This window comes from Mobula birostris, chromosome 13, assembly GCF_030028105.1.
Source record: "Mobula birostris isolate sMobBir1 chromosome 13, sMobBir1.hap1, whole genome shotgun sequence".
Classification (NCBI taxonomy): Eukaryota; Metazoa; Chordata; class Chondrichthyes; order Myliobatiformes; family Myliobatidae; genus Mobula; species Mobula birostris.
In genome coordinates this window covers 74,095,397-74,114,213 of record NC_092382.1, presented here as the reverse complement: position 1 = coordinate 74,114,213, position 18,817 = coordinate 74,095,397, and the positions used below count along the sequence as shown (strand labels likewise).

General features: G+C 47.3%; 1 pseudogene; it reads left to right on the top strand.

Annotated features, from left to right (window-relative positions):
* Nucleotides 1–18,817, top strand: part of LOC140206983 (uncharacterized) — a 291,411-nt pseudogene that overhangs the window by 46,232 nt on the left and 226,362 nt on the right.

Below are 18,817 nucleotides of genomic sequence, written 5' to 3'. Positions count from 1 at the left end.
TATCACAATGCAGGAAGCATCATAGGAAAGCCAGATGAGCTCAGGGCATGGAAACATGATATTATAGCCATTTCTGGGACTTGGTTGCACCCAACAGTCTGAGGGATTTTGAGGGACGAATTTGTAGAGAGATCGCAGACCATGCCAAGAAACAAAGGTTGATTCAGTCAGTGATTATAACTTTCCATATATTGACTGGGACTCCCATACTTAAAAAGGACTAGATGGGGTAGAGTTTGTCAAATGTGCCCTTAATCAGTACATAGAACTCCTGAGATCGAAGTATGCAATAGGCTGTTAGGGAATGATCCAGGGCTGGTGACAGAAATTAGTGATCATAATACTATGAGATTCAAAGTATATATGGAAAAAGAGAGGTTTGGACCATGAGTTGTGATTCTAAATTGGAGAAAGATTAATTTTGATGGTATCGGAAAGGATCTAGAGGAACAGATTTGTAGAGAGATTGCAGACTATGCTAAGAAACAAATGTTGATGTAGTAAGTGATTATAACTTTCCAAGTATTGACTGTGTCTCCCATACTGTAAAAGGTCTAGCTGGGGTAGAGTTTTTCAAATGTGTCCTTAATCAACATGTAGAATTCCCAATGTAGAAGTGTGCAATAAGATATTGGGAAATGATCCAGGGCAAGTGATGGAAATTACTGTATGGGAACACCTTGTATCTACTGATCATAATGCCATGAGATTCCAAGTAAATATGGAAAAGAGAGATCTGGACCACGGGTTGAGATTCTAAATTGGAGAAAGGTCAATTTTGATGGTATCAGAAAGGATCTGACAAGTGTGGATTGGGACAGGCTGTTTTCTGGCAAAGGAGTACTTGGTAAGTGGGCATCCTTCAGAAGTGGAATTTTGATGTGTAGAGTTTGTATGAGCCTGCCAAATTAAAAGTTGAAAGGTAACTGGTTCAGGGAACCTTGGCTTTCCAGAGATATTGAGGCCCCAGATATCTTGTTCCTCTGAATGCCTCAGACTGTTGGATGCTACCAAGTCTCATTAATGACTGCAAATCATAATTCAATGCCCTGAGCATATCTGATTTTTTTTGTAGTTGTCTTCTGTTAGTTTTAAAAACTTTCCAATAGTTTTTGTTCTATTATTTGCCATCTCTTTGGCTTTTATGTTGGCTTTGGCTTCTCATTTCAGCCACGGTTGTATCCTCCTGCCTTTCCAATGCTTCCACTTCTTTGGAATGTATCTATCACTCACCTCCTGAAATTCTCCCAGAATCTCCAGAAATTGCTGCTCCATCATTAATCCTACCAGTCTCCCCTTCCAATCAAGTTCAGCCGGCTCCTCTGTCATAGGGAGATGGAGAAGTTCTGTTAGACAGGCCATTCAGCCCATCGAGACAATGCCTAAAATATTTAAACTCTCTGATGCAACGTCCCACACTGGGACCACAGCCCTCCATACCCCTACCATCCAGGTACCCATCCAAACTTCTCTTAAATAGTCAAATTCCACTGGCACGAGCCACTTGTGCTGGCATCTCATTCCACACTGTCACAACCATTTCAGTGAAGAGTTTTTCTACATGTTCCTCTTAAATTTTCACCTTCCCCATTTGCCCATGACCTCTGGTTGTCATCGCACCCAACCTCAGTGGAAAAATCCTGCTTGCATTTACCCTATCTAAACCCTCATAATTGCGTATACTTCCTACAGTTTCTATCTTTAACTTTTATTCTGACAAGCACATATCCAAGATTTTTCAAAATTTTTCTTTGAAGGCCTCCCATTTACCATAAAGCAGCCTGTCCCAGTCCACAGTTGTCAGATCTGAGTGTCATAATTCCAGCTGTTGATCCATGCCCTGAACACATCTGCCTTTCCTACGATGCTCCTGGTATTGAAATATACAGGGTTCAGCATATTCACTGCACCATGCTCAACTTTTTCATTCCTGACTTTGTCTGAGATCTGAACAACATCAGTCTCCACAACCCTTCCACTCTCTGCTCTGTTGTTCAGGCTCCCATTCCACCTTCAAAATTAGTTTAACACCCCCGCCACATCCCACCTCCCACCATGCAGCTCTATCACCCCTTTGGCTTTCATCTCCCAGATCAATAAAAAGCAGGTGCATACCAGGTACAGACAGATAGGAACAAATGGGGTACTTATGAAGTACAAGAAATTCAAGTGAACACTTATGAAAGAAATGAAAGAAGGCATGAGGTTGCCCCAGCAGACAAGGTGAAGGAGAATCTTCATGGATTCTGCAGATATGTTAAGAGCAAAAAGATTGCAAGGGAAAAAATTAATCTTCAGCAAGATCAAAATGATAATCCATATGAGGAGACAAAATAGATGTGGGAGATATTTTTTGCATCCGTATTTACTCAGGAGATGGACACAGAGTCTATGGAAGTGAGGCAAAGCAGCATCAACTTCATGGACCTGTACAGATTACAGAGGTGGAGGTGTTTGCTGTCTTATGGCAAATTAGCGTTGATAAATCCCCAGGGCTTGACAAGTTGTTCCCTGGGACCCTGCAGAAGACAGGTGCAGAAATTGTCGAGGCCCAAGCACAGATATATAATTCACCCTTCGTGACAGGTGACAGACTGGAGGATTGGAGGACAGCCAATGTTGTTCTGCTGTTCAAGAAAGTCTCTAAAAATAAATGAGGAAATCTTATGTTGGTGAGCTTGACATCAGTAGGGGGAAAGTTATTGCAACACATGTGCAGGAACCAGATGTATAAGTATTTGGATAGATGTGGACTGATTAAGGATAGGCAGCATGGCTTTGTGCATGGCAGGTCACGTCTAGCCAATCTTACAGATTTTCTCGAGGAAGTTATAAGGAAAGTGGATGAAGGCAAAGCAGTGGATGTAGTCTACATGGACTTTTGCAAAGCACTTGACTAGGTCTCATATGGGTGATTGGTCAAGAAGGTTCAGTCACTCAGCACTTAAGATTAGACATTAAATTGGATGACGCACTGAAGCCAGAGTGTGTTGCAGATGTTTGTCTCTCTGACTGCAACCTGTGACTGGTGGTGTGCCATAGAGATCAGTGCTGGGTCTGTTATTGTTTGTCATCTATATCAGTAATCTGCAGTGAGGAAGGTTTTCAAAGCTTGCAGAGGGATTTGGACCAGCTGGAAAAATGGGCTGAAAAATGGCAGATGGAGTTTAATACAGACAAGTGTGAGGTATTGCATTTTGGAAGGACAAACCAAGGTAGAACATACAAGGTAAATGATAAGGCACTAAAGAGTGCAGTAGAACAGAGTGATCTGTGAATGCAGATACAAAATTCCCTAAAAGTGTCATCACAGGTAGATAGGGTCATAAAGAGAGCTTTTGGTACATTGGCTTTTATAAATCAAAGTATTGAGTATAAGAGTTGGAATGTTATGGTGAGGTTGTATAAGGCATTGACAAGGCTGAATTTGGAGTATCATGTACAGTTTTGGTCACCTAATTACAGAAAGGATATTAATAAGGTTGAAAGAGTGCAGAGAAGGTTTACAAGGATGTTGCCAGGACTTGAGAAACTGAGTTACAGAGAAAGGTTGAATAGGTTAGGACTTTATTCCCTGAAGCGTAGAAGGATGAGGGGAGACATGATAGAGGTATGTACAATTATGATTGATATAGATAGAGTGAATGCAATCAGGCATTTTCCACTGAGGGTAGGGGAGAAAAAAAAGAGGACATGGGTTAAAAGTGAAGGGGAAAAAGTTTAAAGGGAACATTAGGGGGGCTTCTTCACACAGAGAGTGGTGGGAGTATGGAATGAGCTGCCAGACGAGGTGGTAAAAGCGGGTTATTTTTTTAACATTTAAGAATAAATTGGACAGATACATGGATGAGAGGTGTATGGAGGGATATGGTCCAGGTGCAGGTCAGTGGGACTAGGCAGAAAATGGTTCGGCACAGCCAAGAAGGGCCAAAAGGCCTGTTTCTGTGCTCTAATGTTCTATGATAACATGGTTAGCTGGAGCAGCAAATTTGTGGATGAAACCGAGACTGGGGGTTTAGCAGACTGTGCGAGGACTATCATGGCTTGCAGTGCAAACTGGAGCAGCTGGAAAAATGGCCTGAGAATTGGAAAATAGAATTTAATGCAGACAAATGTGAGGTGTTGAACTTTGGTAGGACCTACAAATGTAGGTCTTTCTCAGTGGCTGGTAGGGCATGGAGGAGTGTTGTTGAAGAAAGGGATCTGGGAATACAGGTGTATATTTTAGTGGAAGTGGTGTCACAGTTCGATAGGGATGGAGAGAAAGATTTTGGCATATTGGTCTTCATAAATCAAAGTACTGAGTACAGGAGGTGGATGTTATGTTGACTTTGTACAAGACATTGGTGAGGCCTAATTTGGAGTATTGTGTGCAGTTTTGGTGACCTACTTACAGGAAAGATGTTAAAGAGGTTGAAAGAGTTCAGAGAAAATTTGCAAGGATGTTGCCAGGTCTGGAGGACTTAGGTTATGAGGAGAGATTGAACAGGCCAGGGCTTTATTCCTTGGAATGTAGAAGATTAAGGGGAGATTTGATGGAGGTGTACCAAAATTATGAGGGTTATAGATAGGATAAATGCAAGCTGGGATTGGGTGGGACTACAACCAGAGGCCATGGGTTAAGGGTGAAAGGTGAAATGTTAAGGGGAACATGAGGGGAAACTTCCTCACACAGAGGGTCATCTAGGTGTGGAATGAGCATCCAGCACAACTGGTGTATGTGAGCTCAATTTCAACATTTATGAAGTTTGTATAGGTACCGGGATTGTAGGGGTATGGGAGTGGAAAGTTTAAATAGTTCAACACCAAATACTACAACACCAACTGTTTCTGTGTTGTACTTTTCTATGACTGTGACAAGAACCTTCAGTAATACTAATATTCACTCGAATTCCTTTTAACAGCTGTGCAGACCAACCATACATCTGAGTAGGAGATATTTACATGGCATTAAAACTGTGGCACTTTCAGTTAACAGTACATAAAGAAAATCCGAGCTGCACATTAACAAAGGCTATATGTGTGAGAGTGCTTCAGTTACTGTGAGGACAGGCAATGCTGCTCAGGCAGAACAGGGAATAACACCAATGGACAGAGTCAAACCGAGCCAGGTCACAGATTGGAGTTGGCAGAAATGCCCCATTCTTATAGAGACAGGAAGAGCATCAGAGAATTTGATGGTCATTCCAGTCACCAGCACTGTGACCAGCTAGAAGATGATTTCTCTCTCCAACTTGGGATGAACTTCACATTAATAGTGCGATGTCACACCTTGGCAACTAAAGTGATCTTATCTGAAATGTTATCCTTCACCCATTGATGGATTTTGTAAATCTTTTTTCAGGTTTAAAAAGGACAGGGAATTTGTCTTTGGGAATCTCGAACATGGCACGCCAATTTTGCTGTCTCTGTCTCGATATTTAAGAAGTGGAGCAAGGGATTCACTCGATCATCTTTCCTGCTCAGTCTGTGGGGAGGGATTCACTCGATCATCTGACTGACTGGCATGCCCGTCATTTTACACAGGGAGGAACCCATTCGTCTGCTCAGACAGTGGGAATGGATTCAGTCATCTGAACTGAAGGTACATTAGCAAGTTTACACTGGGCAAGGCCATTCATCTGTTCTGTGTGTGAGAAGGGATTCAGTTGGTCTTCCCACCTGTGGACACACCGGTCAGTTCACACTGGGCAGAGGCTGGTCATCTGCTGAATTTGTGGGGAAGGATTCACTCGGTCATCTGACCTGATGGCTCACCAGTCAGTTCACACCGGGGAGTGGACGTTCTCTTGCTCGGATTGTGGGAAGAGATTCACTTGCTCATCTAAACTGAAGGTACATCAGAGAGTTCACGCTGGAGAGAGGCCGTTCACCTGCTTGGTCTGTGGGGAGGGATTCACTCAGTCATCCAACCTACAGAGTCACCAACGAGTTCACACTGGGGAGAAGTCATTCACCTGCAAAGACTGTGGAAAGGGATTCGCTAAGTCATCCACCCTATTGGCACACCAGTCAGTTCACACTGGGGAGTGGCCATTCACCTGCTCAGAATGTGGGAAAGGATGCACTCAGTCATCTGATCTGCTGGTACACCAGCGAGTTCATACTGGGGAGAGGCCATTCACCTGCTCAGACTGTGGGAAGGGATTCACTCAGTCATCTCACCTACTGACACACCAGTCAGTTCACACTGGGGAGAGGCCATTCACCTGCTTAGAATGTGGGAAAGGATGCACTCAGTCATCTGATCTGCTGGTACACCAGCGAGTTCATACTGGGGAGAGGCCATTCACCTGCTCAGACTGTGGGAAAAGATTCAGTCATTCATCCAACCTAATGGCGCACCAGCGAGTTCACACTGGGGAGAGGCTGTTTACCTGCTCAGTCTGTGGGAAGAGATTCACTCGATCATCCAACCTAATGGTGCACCAGCGAGTTCACACTGGAGACAGGCCGTTCACCTGCTCAGACTGTGGAAAGGGATTCACTCGGGCATCTCACTTACTGACACACCAGTCAGTTCACACTGGGGAGAGGCCATTCACCTGCTCGGTCTGTGGGAAGAGATTCCGTCGGTCATCCAACCTCAAGACACACCAGTCAGTTCACACTGGGGAGAGGCCAATCACCCGCTCAGACTGTGGGAAGAGATTCACTCGGGCATCTCACCTACTGACACACCAGTCAATTCACACTGGAGAGAGGCCGTTCACCTGCTCAGAATGTGGGAGAGGATTCATTCAGTCATCCGAACTATTGGCACACAAGTCAGCTCACAGTGGGGAGTGGCCATTCACTTGCTCAGAATGTGGCAAGGGATTCACTCGGTCATCTAATCTGCTGGCACACCAGCGAGTTCACACTGGAGAGAGGCCATTCACTTGCTCAGACTGTGGGAAGGCATTCACACATTCATCCAACCTACAGAGACACCAGCGAGTTCACACTGGAGAGAGGCCATTCACCTGCTTAGACTGTGGGAAGGGATTCACTCGGGCATCTCACCTACTGAGACACCAGTCAGTTCACACTGGGGAGAGGCCATTCACCCGCTCAGAATGTGGGAGAGGATTCATTCAGTCATCCGAACTATTGGCACACCAGTCAGTTCACACTGGGTAGAGGCTGTTCACCTGCTCAGACTTTGGGAAGAGATTCTCTCAGTCACCTCAACTGTATGTGCATCATTCAGTTCACACTGGGTAGAGGCTGTTCACCTGCTCAGACTTTGGGAAGAGATTCTCTCAGTCACCTCAACTGTATGTGCATCATTCAGTTCACACTGGGGAGAGGCCGGTCAAGTGCTGTGAATGTGGGAAGAGATTCACTTAGTAATCTAACCTTGTGACATACTACCGGGTTCACACTTGGGAGAAAGTTTCAATAAGCTGTATGCTGGATATTTGTCTATCACTGTTGCTGATGCAATTTCGAGAGTGACTGTCAGTGCCGAACTCTGCAATTATTGCTGCTGCTCACCACACCCAGTTCTGCACCCTGGTCACTGGGCATGGGAGGAGTTTCTTCTGCTGCATATTCACCTTTAATGGGACTGGAGTTTAATATTCTGTGTAGTGTTCTTAGTAATATTAGTTGGACTGTTAACTGTTAATTGCTAATTACAAAATGGCTTCTCTGAAGTGTTATACTAAAACGGCTTCCCGTACTGTTTGCTGCTGAGTAAGGGGTTCTCTGTAACAGCATGTTTGGGTTATAATTAGTGATAATGGAAATTGTATTCATTTGCCAGCCAATGGAAGTCATGTTATGCTATCTTGCATGTGTGTGCTGAGCTGAGGATCGGGGGCTTTTTCAGGAGGCAAGCGGAGAGGACGGATGTGTGGGGAACGGACAGCGGTTCCAGGGCGGCAGATACCAGACCTCGGGGGTTCGGATGGTGGCCGGAGTCTTGAAAGGACATTGTGGATGGAATTGGAGGCGTGAGCTCCAACGTATGAAAATATTATGTGCACAAGACTGATAAGTTACTTATGTGGCGCCTTTTCTTTTAGTTGTTTCTACTAACCCATCATTACGAATTGCTATAAAGTATGTTCCGGTGGGATGAAAGATGTTACATTGTGGGGGCTCGTCCAGGATTTGAATTCTGTCAGATACAGAGTAAGTCACCGGGTTTAAATTAGGGGAGATGGACTCGGATAAGATTGAACTTTGGTGTGAGATCGATGATGTCCCAGTTAATCATGCCTGCGTACTAAGGGGGTGGACATACGTACTCCGGACGATGTGTTAATTCGATGTTTGACTATGGTCAGAGCTATCGGTAAGGTTGAGGTTGTAAGCAGAAATATTGGTAAAATGTGGGACTCAGCCTTTGTGCTGTTACAGACGGGCGCTGACGTCAAGGAATTGGGACTGCAGCCGTGTATCAGTGACGTAGGTGAGGCGGGTCTATGGGGTGTGCACACTGTCATGGAGGAAGGGTTTGAAGGGACACCAGTAGCGTTGCCCGCAGCTTGGGGCGCAGATTTTAGAGAGTGGGTCTGTCGTTTTTGAAGGATGAAGGAAGGGAGTGGTCAGATTTTGAGAATGTAATTGATTCTCATTCCCCACGGAAGGGGGAAGGCTCTGAGTTGGCTTCAGCCATTATCTCCCTGGTGACCAGGGCGGGGGATCCACGTCAGAAGTTAAGGATTTTCTCAGGGAGGACTCCCATTCCCGAAGGGAAAGATGATGATGAAACCTGGGCAGAACATACTTCTCAGCTGCTCGGTGAGTAGCAGTGTTCTGAGGAGGAGAAGCGGCAAAGATTGGGAGAAAGTTTGAGAAGGGTGGCAGCTGAGGTGGTAAAAGGCGTGGAAGTTAACCAGCCCTTGGCTTCCTGGAAGGAGTATCTGGAAGCATTCGTTGTCTGAACCCTCAGTGCCTAGGTGGCACATGGGGCCTCCACAAGGGTCTAGAAGCATTAGAGGAGGCTTTTGGGCTAACTGGGGGCAGGGCGGAGCTTTTACGGGGAATTCAGAATTTGTGTCAGGATAAAGGGGAAAAGCTTTCTGAGTATCTTTTCCGGCTGGAGCGAAGGCTAAATTGCTTGAGACTCCGGGGATCATTTCAGGGAATGAGGTGGATTAGATAAGGATCGACCAGTAAGCCAGGGGCATGCAGAGACATGATGCAGTCGCTATGAGCCTCCAGCAGCCCCGTAGAACGCGTCTTTTGTTCGGTTGCTCAGAGAGGTAGGGGAGGAGGAGAACACATTGGAAGTGGAAGAGGGCCTCGTTAGTACGGTGCCGTCCTCGGTAGCAGCTCCTTGTGGTGAAATGGCCGGGGCCAGATCCATGCGGGAGATAGCAAAAGAGATTGTGGCAGGCGGAGTCTCTCCGCATGGGGGGACTAGTGGGAAAAGCCCCTCCCTGAAGGGACAGACAGCACTGGGGCCAGGCAGAGGCTGGGGTCTCGCGAGACGAGGCGTGTTCCATAACTGTGGGGAAGAGGGGAACTTCAGGTGGGAATGTGAATGGCAGAGAGCCCCTTGGAGGGAGAGCCCGTGGGTGTCCCAGCCGGAGAGGAGGGGGGTGTTGGGAAACTTAGAAGAGACTCAGTGAGAGTACGGACTGGAGTCTTCGGGAAAAATATGTTCCCAACAATGTGCCACGGGGCCCTCGAGAGGAAAAGACCCTATCCCAGAAGTATTGGTGGGACCCCGAGAGAGGGGACAGATGCAAAAGCCATACTCGACACGGGGTCGCAGGTCACATTACTGTACCGGTCATTGTACAATCAGTATCTGGCGCATTTACCCCTGACACCTTTCAGTGCACTGGAAATGTGGGGTATCAGTGATGGTGATTACCCGTACGATGGCTATTTGTCTGTGAAACTGGAGTTCCTGGAAGCTGAGGTGAGGGTGTCTGAGGCTCATGAGACCCTGGTACTGGTTTACCCCGACACCGGTGAGACTGGGGGTGTGTCCATTCTGGTGGGGACCAACACCCCTATTGTGCAGAGACTCTTCGGAACCTGTAAGGAGAAGTTGAGAAAGACTTTGGAGACCCTGTCAGTGCACCCAGTGTTCTGAGCTGCTTTTGAGGAAGCGTGGGATCACCCGGGGCTGGATGCGGCGTGTGAATGAGTCACTGTGTTGTGTGCCCAGTCGAAGCCCAGGGTGGTACGGCCCGGTGAAGTAACAAGTGTGATGGGGATCCCTAGATCCCCGGGAGTGCCTGAGGGTGAAGCCCTTTTAGTGGACACCTCGGAAGACCTTGAGGGGGCGTCGAGATTCCCTGCTGGGGTGCTGGTGAGACCCGAGTTGCAGAAGCCCTCGGTGGTGCAGGCACGCAGGCTGGTGGTGACCGTCAGGAACACGACTGCGCGAGAGGTCACCTTTAGGCGGGGAATGCCTCTGACGCATTTGTTTCTGCTGATGGTGATGCATAGCGCCCCCGTGAGGCCAGCTGGGGAGAGCTGTCGGGAAAACGGCCTAAGGTGACAGCTGAAGCTTTTAACTTTGAGGCATCCCCTGTGCCGGAGGGTTGGAAGCGGAGGCTGGTGGAGAAGATGTTGACGATGACAGATATTTTTTCCATTGACGAATTTAATGTGGGTTGTTCCAGGAGCACTCGCCTCACCATACGGGTGACTGAGAGTTATCTGTTTAGAGAACGATCACGGAGACTGGCCCCTGCAGATGTGGAAGACGTGCGGCAGCATTTGTGTAAGTTGAAGGAGGCTGGGATCATCACAGAGTCCTGAAGCCCTTATGCGTCTCCTATCGTAGTGGCCTGGAAGAAGAATGGGAAGGTTCGTATGTGTGTGGACTATAGAACACTGAACAGGCGCACGGTCCCTGATCAGTACACAGTTCCCCGGGTCGAAGACGCGCTGGCCTGTCTGAGTGGGGTGGAGTGGTTTGGCGTGTTGGATTTGAGGAGTGGATATCACCAGATCCCGATGAGTAAGACCGATAAGGAGAAGATGGCCTTCATGTGCCCTCTGGGATTTTACCAGTTCGGAAGGATGCCCCATGGCATATCGGTGGCCCCTGCCACTTTCCGTAGGGTCATGGTGAAGACAGTGGGGGATATGAACCTGCTCGAAGTGCTCGTGTATTTGGACGACCTCATAGTATTTGGATTCACCTTGGAAGAACACGAAGTGAGACTAATGAAGGTGCTCAGCCGTCTGAAGCAGGAAGGGTTAAAACTTTCCCTGGACAGGTGTCAGTTCTGTCAGACGACTGTTAGCTATGTTGGACACGTTGTCTCGCGGAATGGTGTAGCGACTCACGGCTAAGATCGAAGCGGTGACCACCTGGCCAAGGCCCCAGACCATGAGTGCTCTGCGCTCGTGCCTAGGCTTCTGTGGGTGCTATCGGAGATTCGTGAAAGGTTACACCGGGATGAGTCATCCCTTGAACCAGTTCCTGCGTGGCTACCCTCCCCTGGGACAGGGGGGGAAGGGGAGGAAAGGACGGGAGGTGGGAGAATATTTGAACCCGTCAGATCCCTTCGGACAGAGATGGGATGACAAATGTGAAGCGGCTTTCCATTCGCTGAAGGAGATGCTGACTCAGGCGCTGGTGCTTGCCTCTGCGGACCCCCGATTGCCCGACGTGCTACACACTGACGCTAGTCGTGAGGGGTTTGGGGCTATTCTATATCAGGATCAGAGCGCTGGCCTGAGGCCTGTGGCATTTGTCAGCCGGAGTTTGTCACCTTCGGAAAGGAACTATCCCACTCACAATTTGGAGCTCCAGGCGTTGAAATGGGCGGTGGTGGATAAGCTGAGTGACTATCTCTATGGGGCCAAGTTTGAGGTGCGGACAGGCAACAACCCGCTCACTTACATCCTGACCTCAGCGAAACTGGATGCCACAGGCCATCGGTGGCTGGCAGCTTTGTCTTAATATGATTTCAGCCTGAAGTACCGGCCGGGGAGCCAGAATGTCGACGCAGATGCGCTGTCCCGACGGGGCCATGAGGAGCTGGGGAAGGACGAGGAGTGGGAGAGGGTTCCTGCATCCAGGGTGAAGGTGATGTGCGAGTTTGCTATCATCGTGCAGGATGAGGAGAAGGAGAGGCCGTATCGAGCAGTCGACTCATTGGGGACATCCAGTGATGCTCTGCCTCCAGTGTACTGTGACATGACTGCTCTGAAGACCACGCAGTTGCCGGGGTTAAGCCCTGGGGAAGTGGCCACTGTTCAGCAAGATGACCCAGACATAGGCCCGGTCTGGCATGCCGTGGAAGAGGGGGATGTTGCACGGACGGAGAAGGCCAAGCACGGTCCCGCATCCCTGTTACTGAAAGAATGGCTTTGGTTGAGGTTGAAGAACCAAATGTTATACCGGGTAACGTCAGTCCCGACCGACCGCGGTGTTGGCAGCTGGTCCTGCCAGAGAAGTATCGGGAGGTTGTGTTGAAGTCTCTCCATGATGGCTCTGGACATTTGGGGGTTGAAAAGACCTATGGATTGCTCAAGGATCGGTTTTACTGCCCTGGATTAGGACGGAGGTTGAAGAGTACACCAAGTTCTACATTCGTTTCACACGGCGGAAGACGCTGCCCGGGCAGGCTGCCCCTTTGTCCCACTAGCAGAGTGCGGGGCCTTTGGACCTGGTGTGTATGGATTTCCTGTCCATAGAACCCGATGCCACCAACACAGCAAATGTCCTGGTCATCACTGACCCCTACACCAGGTATGCTTAAGCTTTCCCTACCAAGGATCAGAGGGCGACTACCATGGCAAAAGTGCCATGGGAGAAGTATTTTGTGCATTCTGGTCTTCCCCGCTGGATCCATACTGACCAGGGACGAGACTTTGAGAGCAAACTCATTTATGAGTTTCTGGGCATGCTGGGGGTTGAGAAATCGAGAACCACGCCCTATCATCCGCAGGGTGATGCCCGGCTGGAAAGCTTCAATCGGACACTACTAGACATGCTCGGGACTCTGGAGATCAGCAAAAAGAATTGTTGGAGTCGACATATTGGGCATCTTGTTCACTGTTGCAACTGCACACGCAATGAAGCTACTGGTTACTCGCCCTATTATGTCGTGTTTGAGCGCGAAGCAAGGTTGCCCTTTGACCTTTGTTTCGAGGCTGATACGGGTGAGGTGTCACCGAAGCCTTACTTGAAGTATGTGTCTGATATGAGGCAAGAACCGAAAAGAGCTTACGAGTTGGCCGGGGAGGCAGCCGCCCAACAGAATCAGGGAAATAAGAGGAGGAACGACCAGAAAGTAAAGTTCACTCAACTCCTGCCATGAGACCGAGTCCTCATCAGGAATCTGGGATTACCGGGAAAACACAAACTGGCTGATCGCTGGGCAGCCACGCCCTATGTGATGGAGAGTTAAATCCCAAACCTGCCGGTTTTCCGGGTATGGCCTGAGGATGGAAAGGGGTCTGTCAAGATTCTCCATCGGAATCACCTGTTGCCGCTGGGGCAAGATGTGCAGGTAGAGCAGGAGCCTGAAGAGGTGGCTGCACACCGTGCCAGGACTCTGTGCCCCCGCAGGGTGGAGAACGTGCCCACCCCTGGAGAGATGGGCCCAGGCCCAGCCCCTGTGAGGGATGCTGATTTGGAAGTTGATGACTGGGATGGTTGGTACATTCTGCCGTTCGCTGATGGTCCCCGGACGGAGAAAGAGATCCTGGCCTTTCCCCCACTGGGTTAGAGTGGGCTAGTGAGGGGCAGTCCGTGGTACCACAGGGCCCTGGAGGAGAGAATGTAGGGCCTGGACAAGAGATAGACGGTTCCGAGGTGCAGAGGGGCTTTGGTGACCGCTCGGGGGAGGATTTGCCTCGTAGTTTAAAAGGGTCCCCTGTAGTGTCCGAGGCAGAAGGGGTAGACAAGGGGGTGCGTAGGCCTTAGAGGAGTCGGAAACCCCCAGAGAGGTTGGCCTACGTAGCACCTGGGGAACAAGGTCTGATCTCCACCGTGTTGGGGAGTCAGATCACTGCTTTCTGCACGTGGATTGGGCTGTGCGTTCTGCAGGAAGGGATGGTGAATTATCTGAATGTGATGAGGGCATGACTTATTTCGGTGGGGCAGGGTGGAAGGTTGGGCTCTCAAGATGCTAGGTGGACGGTTAACTGTTGATCGCTTATTACCAAAATGGCTTCTCTGAAGTGTCATATCAAAATGGTTTCTCGTAATGTTAACTGCTGAGCAAGGGGTTCTCTGTAACAGCAATGTTTGGGTTATACAGGGAGATAATGGAAATTGTATTCATTTGTTAGCCAATGGAAGTCATGTTCTGTTATCTTATATATGTGTGCTGAATTAAGGAGCGCGGGCTTTTCGAGAGGCGAGCGGAGAGAGCGGATGTGTGTGGAACGGACAGTGGTTCCAGGGCGGCGGACACCAGACCTTGGGGCTTTGGAGGGTGGCCGAAGTCTCGGAAGGACGTGTGGAGGGGATCGGCGGCGTGAGCTCCAACATATTAAAATCCTATGTGCACAAGACTGATAAGTTACTTATGTGGCGCCTATTCTTTTTTTTTTGTAGTTATTTCTACACAGAGGAGCTGAAAGACACCAAGAGGGTTCAAGAGACAGGAGAACAGGTCAGCAGAGGTCTGATGTCTGTTGACAAGTGTGGTTTGCCTGGCAAGTTGAAGTTGTGGTGCTTGCAGTACGGACTGATGCCACGGATAATGTGGCCACTAACTGTCTATGAAGTGGCAATGTCACACGTTGAGGCAATGGAACAGAAGATCAACAAGTATGTGAAGAAGTGGCTTGGAGTACCGAGCAGCCTCACCAATGTTGCAATCCACAGTAGCCAGACAAAGCTTACCATCCCAGTGCAATCCCTTGTTGAGGAGGTCAAGGTAGTCAAGGTAAGATCATTCTTGATGCTTCGAGACTCAAAAGACCCTGTCATCAGGAACACCCAGCTGGACGTGCGATCAGGCAGGAAGTGGTCAGCCCGTGTAGCAGTTGATGAGGTAGAGTCTAGACTGAAGCACAAGGAGACGGTTGGGGCTACCCAGCTAGGCCGCCAGGAATTTGGATGGACAACCCGCAAGTGGTGGTCATCTTCTGCAGGTAAGGAGCGCCGTGAGCTTGTAACGTGAGAAATACGAGAGGGAGAAGAGGAGAAGAGGTTAGCTAAAACAGCTGGCCTGGCCAAACAAGGGGCTTGGACCTGGTGGGAAAGTGTTGAACAACGACATCTATCTTCGAATGTTCTGTGGCAGATGGAACCGCTCCGCATTTCTGTTCTATGCAGAGCAGCGTACGATCTGCTCCCAGTACCTGCCAACCTCAGCACCTGGTTTGAAGATAAGACAGACAGGTGTGCTGTTTTTTTAAAATATAATTTTTATTGAATTTTCGAAGTGATTGCATAGAATGATAATATATACCCTCCCCCATCCCCTTAACCCTTCCCCCCGATACATACCCCTACCTGAAAAAGAAAGAAAAAAAAAGAAAGAAGAACTGCCTGGATAGTGGAAGGTTTCCACATGCTCCATGGGATTCAAAATAAATTTAGTATATTTGTTTATTACTTTCCCCAAGGGACCAACATCTTTATCATCGGAGCAACTAAATATGCCATCCTATCGTTTGTAAATAAGGGCGCCAAATATCCAAAAATGTATCATATTTATCTCTTAAAAGTAATTTTTTTCGAGTAGAATACAACTAGAAGTTTCAGTATTCCAACGATTCATACTTAAATACGAATCCGATTTCCAAGTAACTGCTATAGCCTTCTTGGCTACTGCCAATGCAATTTTTATAAATTCTTTCTGATATTTATTCAGTTTAAGTTTCGGTTTTATCCCTTCAGTATTACCTAATAGAAACAATATAGGGTTATGTGGAAGTTGAGTTCCAGTAATTTGTTCCAATAAAAATCTTAAATTTATCCAGAAAGGTTGAATTTTGGAACAAGACCAAGTAGAATGTAAGAAGGTACCAATTTCTTGATTACACCGAAAGCATTGATCAGATAAGTTGGAATTTAATCACTTATTCACCCGAAAATACACCCGAAGATTTTATATATAAATGGGAATCTAAATGGATACGGGAAAAGAAAGAATCTCCTATATTAAAACATTTGATTGATCTATGGAATAAGATAAACGTTGATAATGAAATAAAGAAATCGTTATTAGGAAGGAGACTTTTGATCCAAAACAGACTTATTCTTTCTACAATGGATAATCAACTGTTACATAATTGGTACCAAAAAGGGCTTAGATCTATAGGAGACTGCTATGAACGAGGTATATTGATGGCATTTGAACAACTAAAGAATACATATAAAATATCAAATAACACTTTATTTTGCTACCTTCAATTAAGGGCTTATTTAAAAGACAAACTGGGTCAAACAATGTTTTTGCCAAAACCCAATTAAATTGAAATTTTAATTCAAAAAGGAAAGATTTAAAAAATGTATTTCTTTTATGTATAATTTGATTCAAAAACAGACAATTAAACAAGGAATCCACAAGTCGATACAAAAATGGGAAAGGATCTGAATATCAATATTGATGAAACAAATTGGTCAAGACTATGTCTTGACAATATGACAAATACAATAAACGTTCGACAATATTTTTTTACACCAATTATATATTACACCGCAAAAAAAAAATAGATTACAGGTGTGCTGCTTGTGGCGAGAAGGGAACACTTCAACATATTTTGAGTGCATGCAGAGTCAATCTCTCCAGCACTTGGAGACATGACAACATTCTCAAAGTCGTAACAGAAGCGGTTGAGCAGAGAGTACTGCAGCACAGCTTATCTCATTGCCCCATGCTGCACAGAACATCGCATATCATTTGTGAAAGAAGGCTCCAAGTCCAGGGTGTGCAGCGCAGGCTCACGATCAAGCATACTTTCTTCAGCCAATGACTGGTGTGTCAATGCCGACCTGGATGGGAAAGGCAGTTTCCCGGAGCAAATAGCTTTCACCACATTGCACCCAGATATAATAGTATGGTCTGACACCAGTAGAGAAGTGGTTATTGGTGAACTCACAGCCCCCTGGGAAGACAATATCGATGAAGCCCATGAGCGCAAGTTAACCAAGCATGCAGAATTAAGATCAGAGTGCAGAGGCAGATGGTGGAAGGTCTCACGCTATCCATTTGAAGTAGGTTGCAGTGTGTTGATTGCGTTCACTCTCCAGAAGTGGCTGCGTGACCTCGGCTTCACTAGAAGAGAGATCAAGTCAACCAGCAGGGCTGTAGCTGAGGAGGCAGAGAAAGGATCAGCATGGGTGTGGACCAAATATGTCCAGAGGGGCAGATAGTCAGACAGTGTATACATATCTTGCAAACCCTTCAGTAGTTGCTTAGACACCTGAAGAGCAGACTATCTGTTGGATGGAAGTGACCAACAACTCTGATAGAGGCAGATGCCAAGTTTTTTAAGCTCACCAGTGGGAGGTGGTGCTTTAGCACTGCTGGCCCACCACCTCGAGGGAGTCTTGATCATAAGCGGGCCGAAACTTCTGAAGACGGGTGGCGGATCAACTGATGAACCCACTGGTGACAGCACAGGACAGTTAACATCTTCGTCCACGTGGATTGCTAACTCTACTAACCCATCACCAAATATTTGCTAGAATGTATAATTCTTTACTCGCACTTGGTATATTGTTTCATATTTGTGTTCTGGCTCTTCATTGGGCGACTCACACCTTACCCGCACCAAAGCAATTGCACTGTTTGGCAGGGTCGACGGCTATTCACCCTAGTCAACGGTGGGTCGGTGGGGCAAAGACCGTTACATGTGAAAAACTTACCCCTGGTTTACCCTCTGTACCTATTTCTCAGCACTTTAAAAACTATGCCGCTTGTGTTAGCCATTTCGGTCCTGGGAGGCAAAATCTCTGACTATCAACACGATCAATGACTCTCTTCATCTTATAAACAAGTCATGTCAGTAAGATCTTTTTTAACGCAGAGAGTGGTGAGTGCGTGGAATGGGCTGCAGGCGGCGGTGCCGGAGGCGGATACAATAGGGTCTTTTAAGAGACTCCTGGGTGGGTACATGGAGCTTAGAAAAATAGAGGGCTATGGGTAAGCCTAGGTAGTTCGATAGTAAGGAGGTGTTCGGCACAGCTTTGTGGGCCGAAGGGCCTGTATTGTGCTGTAGGTTTTCGATGTTTTTATGTCATCCTCCGTCACTACAAAGGAAAAAGAACAAGTCCACTCAAGCTGTTCTCCTAAGGTACGGCCTCCATTCCAGGCAACACCCTTGTAAATCTCCTCCGCACTCTCTCTCCAGTATCCACGCACCCTCTCTATAGTCTCTATAGTATACACGCAGGATGGGGAAAATCTGCGTGCATTCGCCCTGTTCATTTCCCCAACTCTTCCTTTCAAATTATCGCTGGATATTTTGAAGCTTATTGATATTTCAAAACTGTAAGTATGTGGCCAGAACCGATAAACGATATTCTATCTAAGCGTGTTGTACAGCTTCAACAAAACGTCCCAACTCCTGTACTCCGTGATCTGATTGTGAAGGTCAATGTGATCAGAGCTCAATACGAGCCGATCTGCCCGTGACGCCACTTTCCCGGAATTATCGACCTGTATCGCCAGGTCTCTTTTTAAGTACTGCGCACTGAAGTCCACATATTCAATATGTGCACAGAAACCTGCTGTATCTTTTCTCCAAACGCAGACCATCTCACACTTCCCTGTATTAAATGCCATCTACCATGTTTCAGCCCATTTCCTAGCCAGTCAACAGCAAGCTACAAGCTTGGATAGAGTTTCTGGCTGGAACAACGCCCCTAACTTCGGAGTCGTCCGCAATTCTTCGAATTCTGTTATCTACATCGACATCTGATTCATTAACTACGTGATCAATA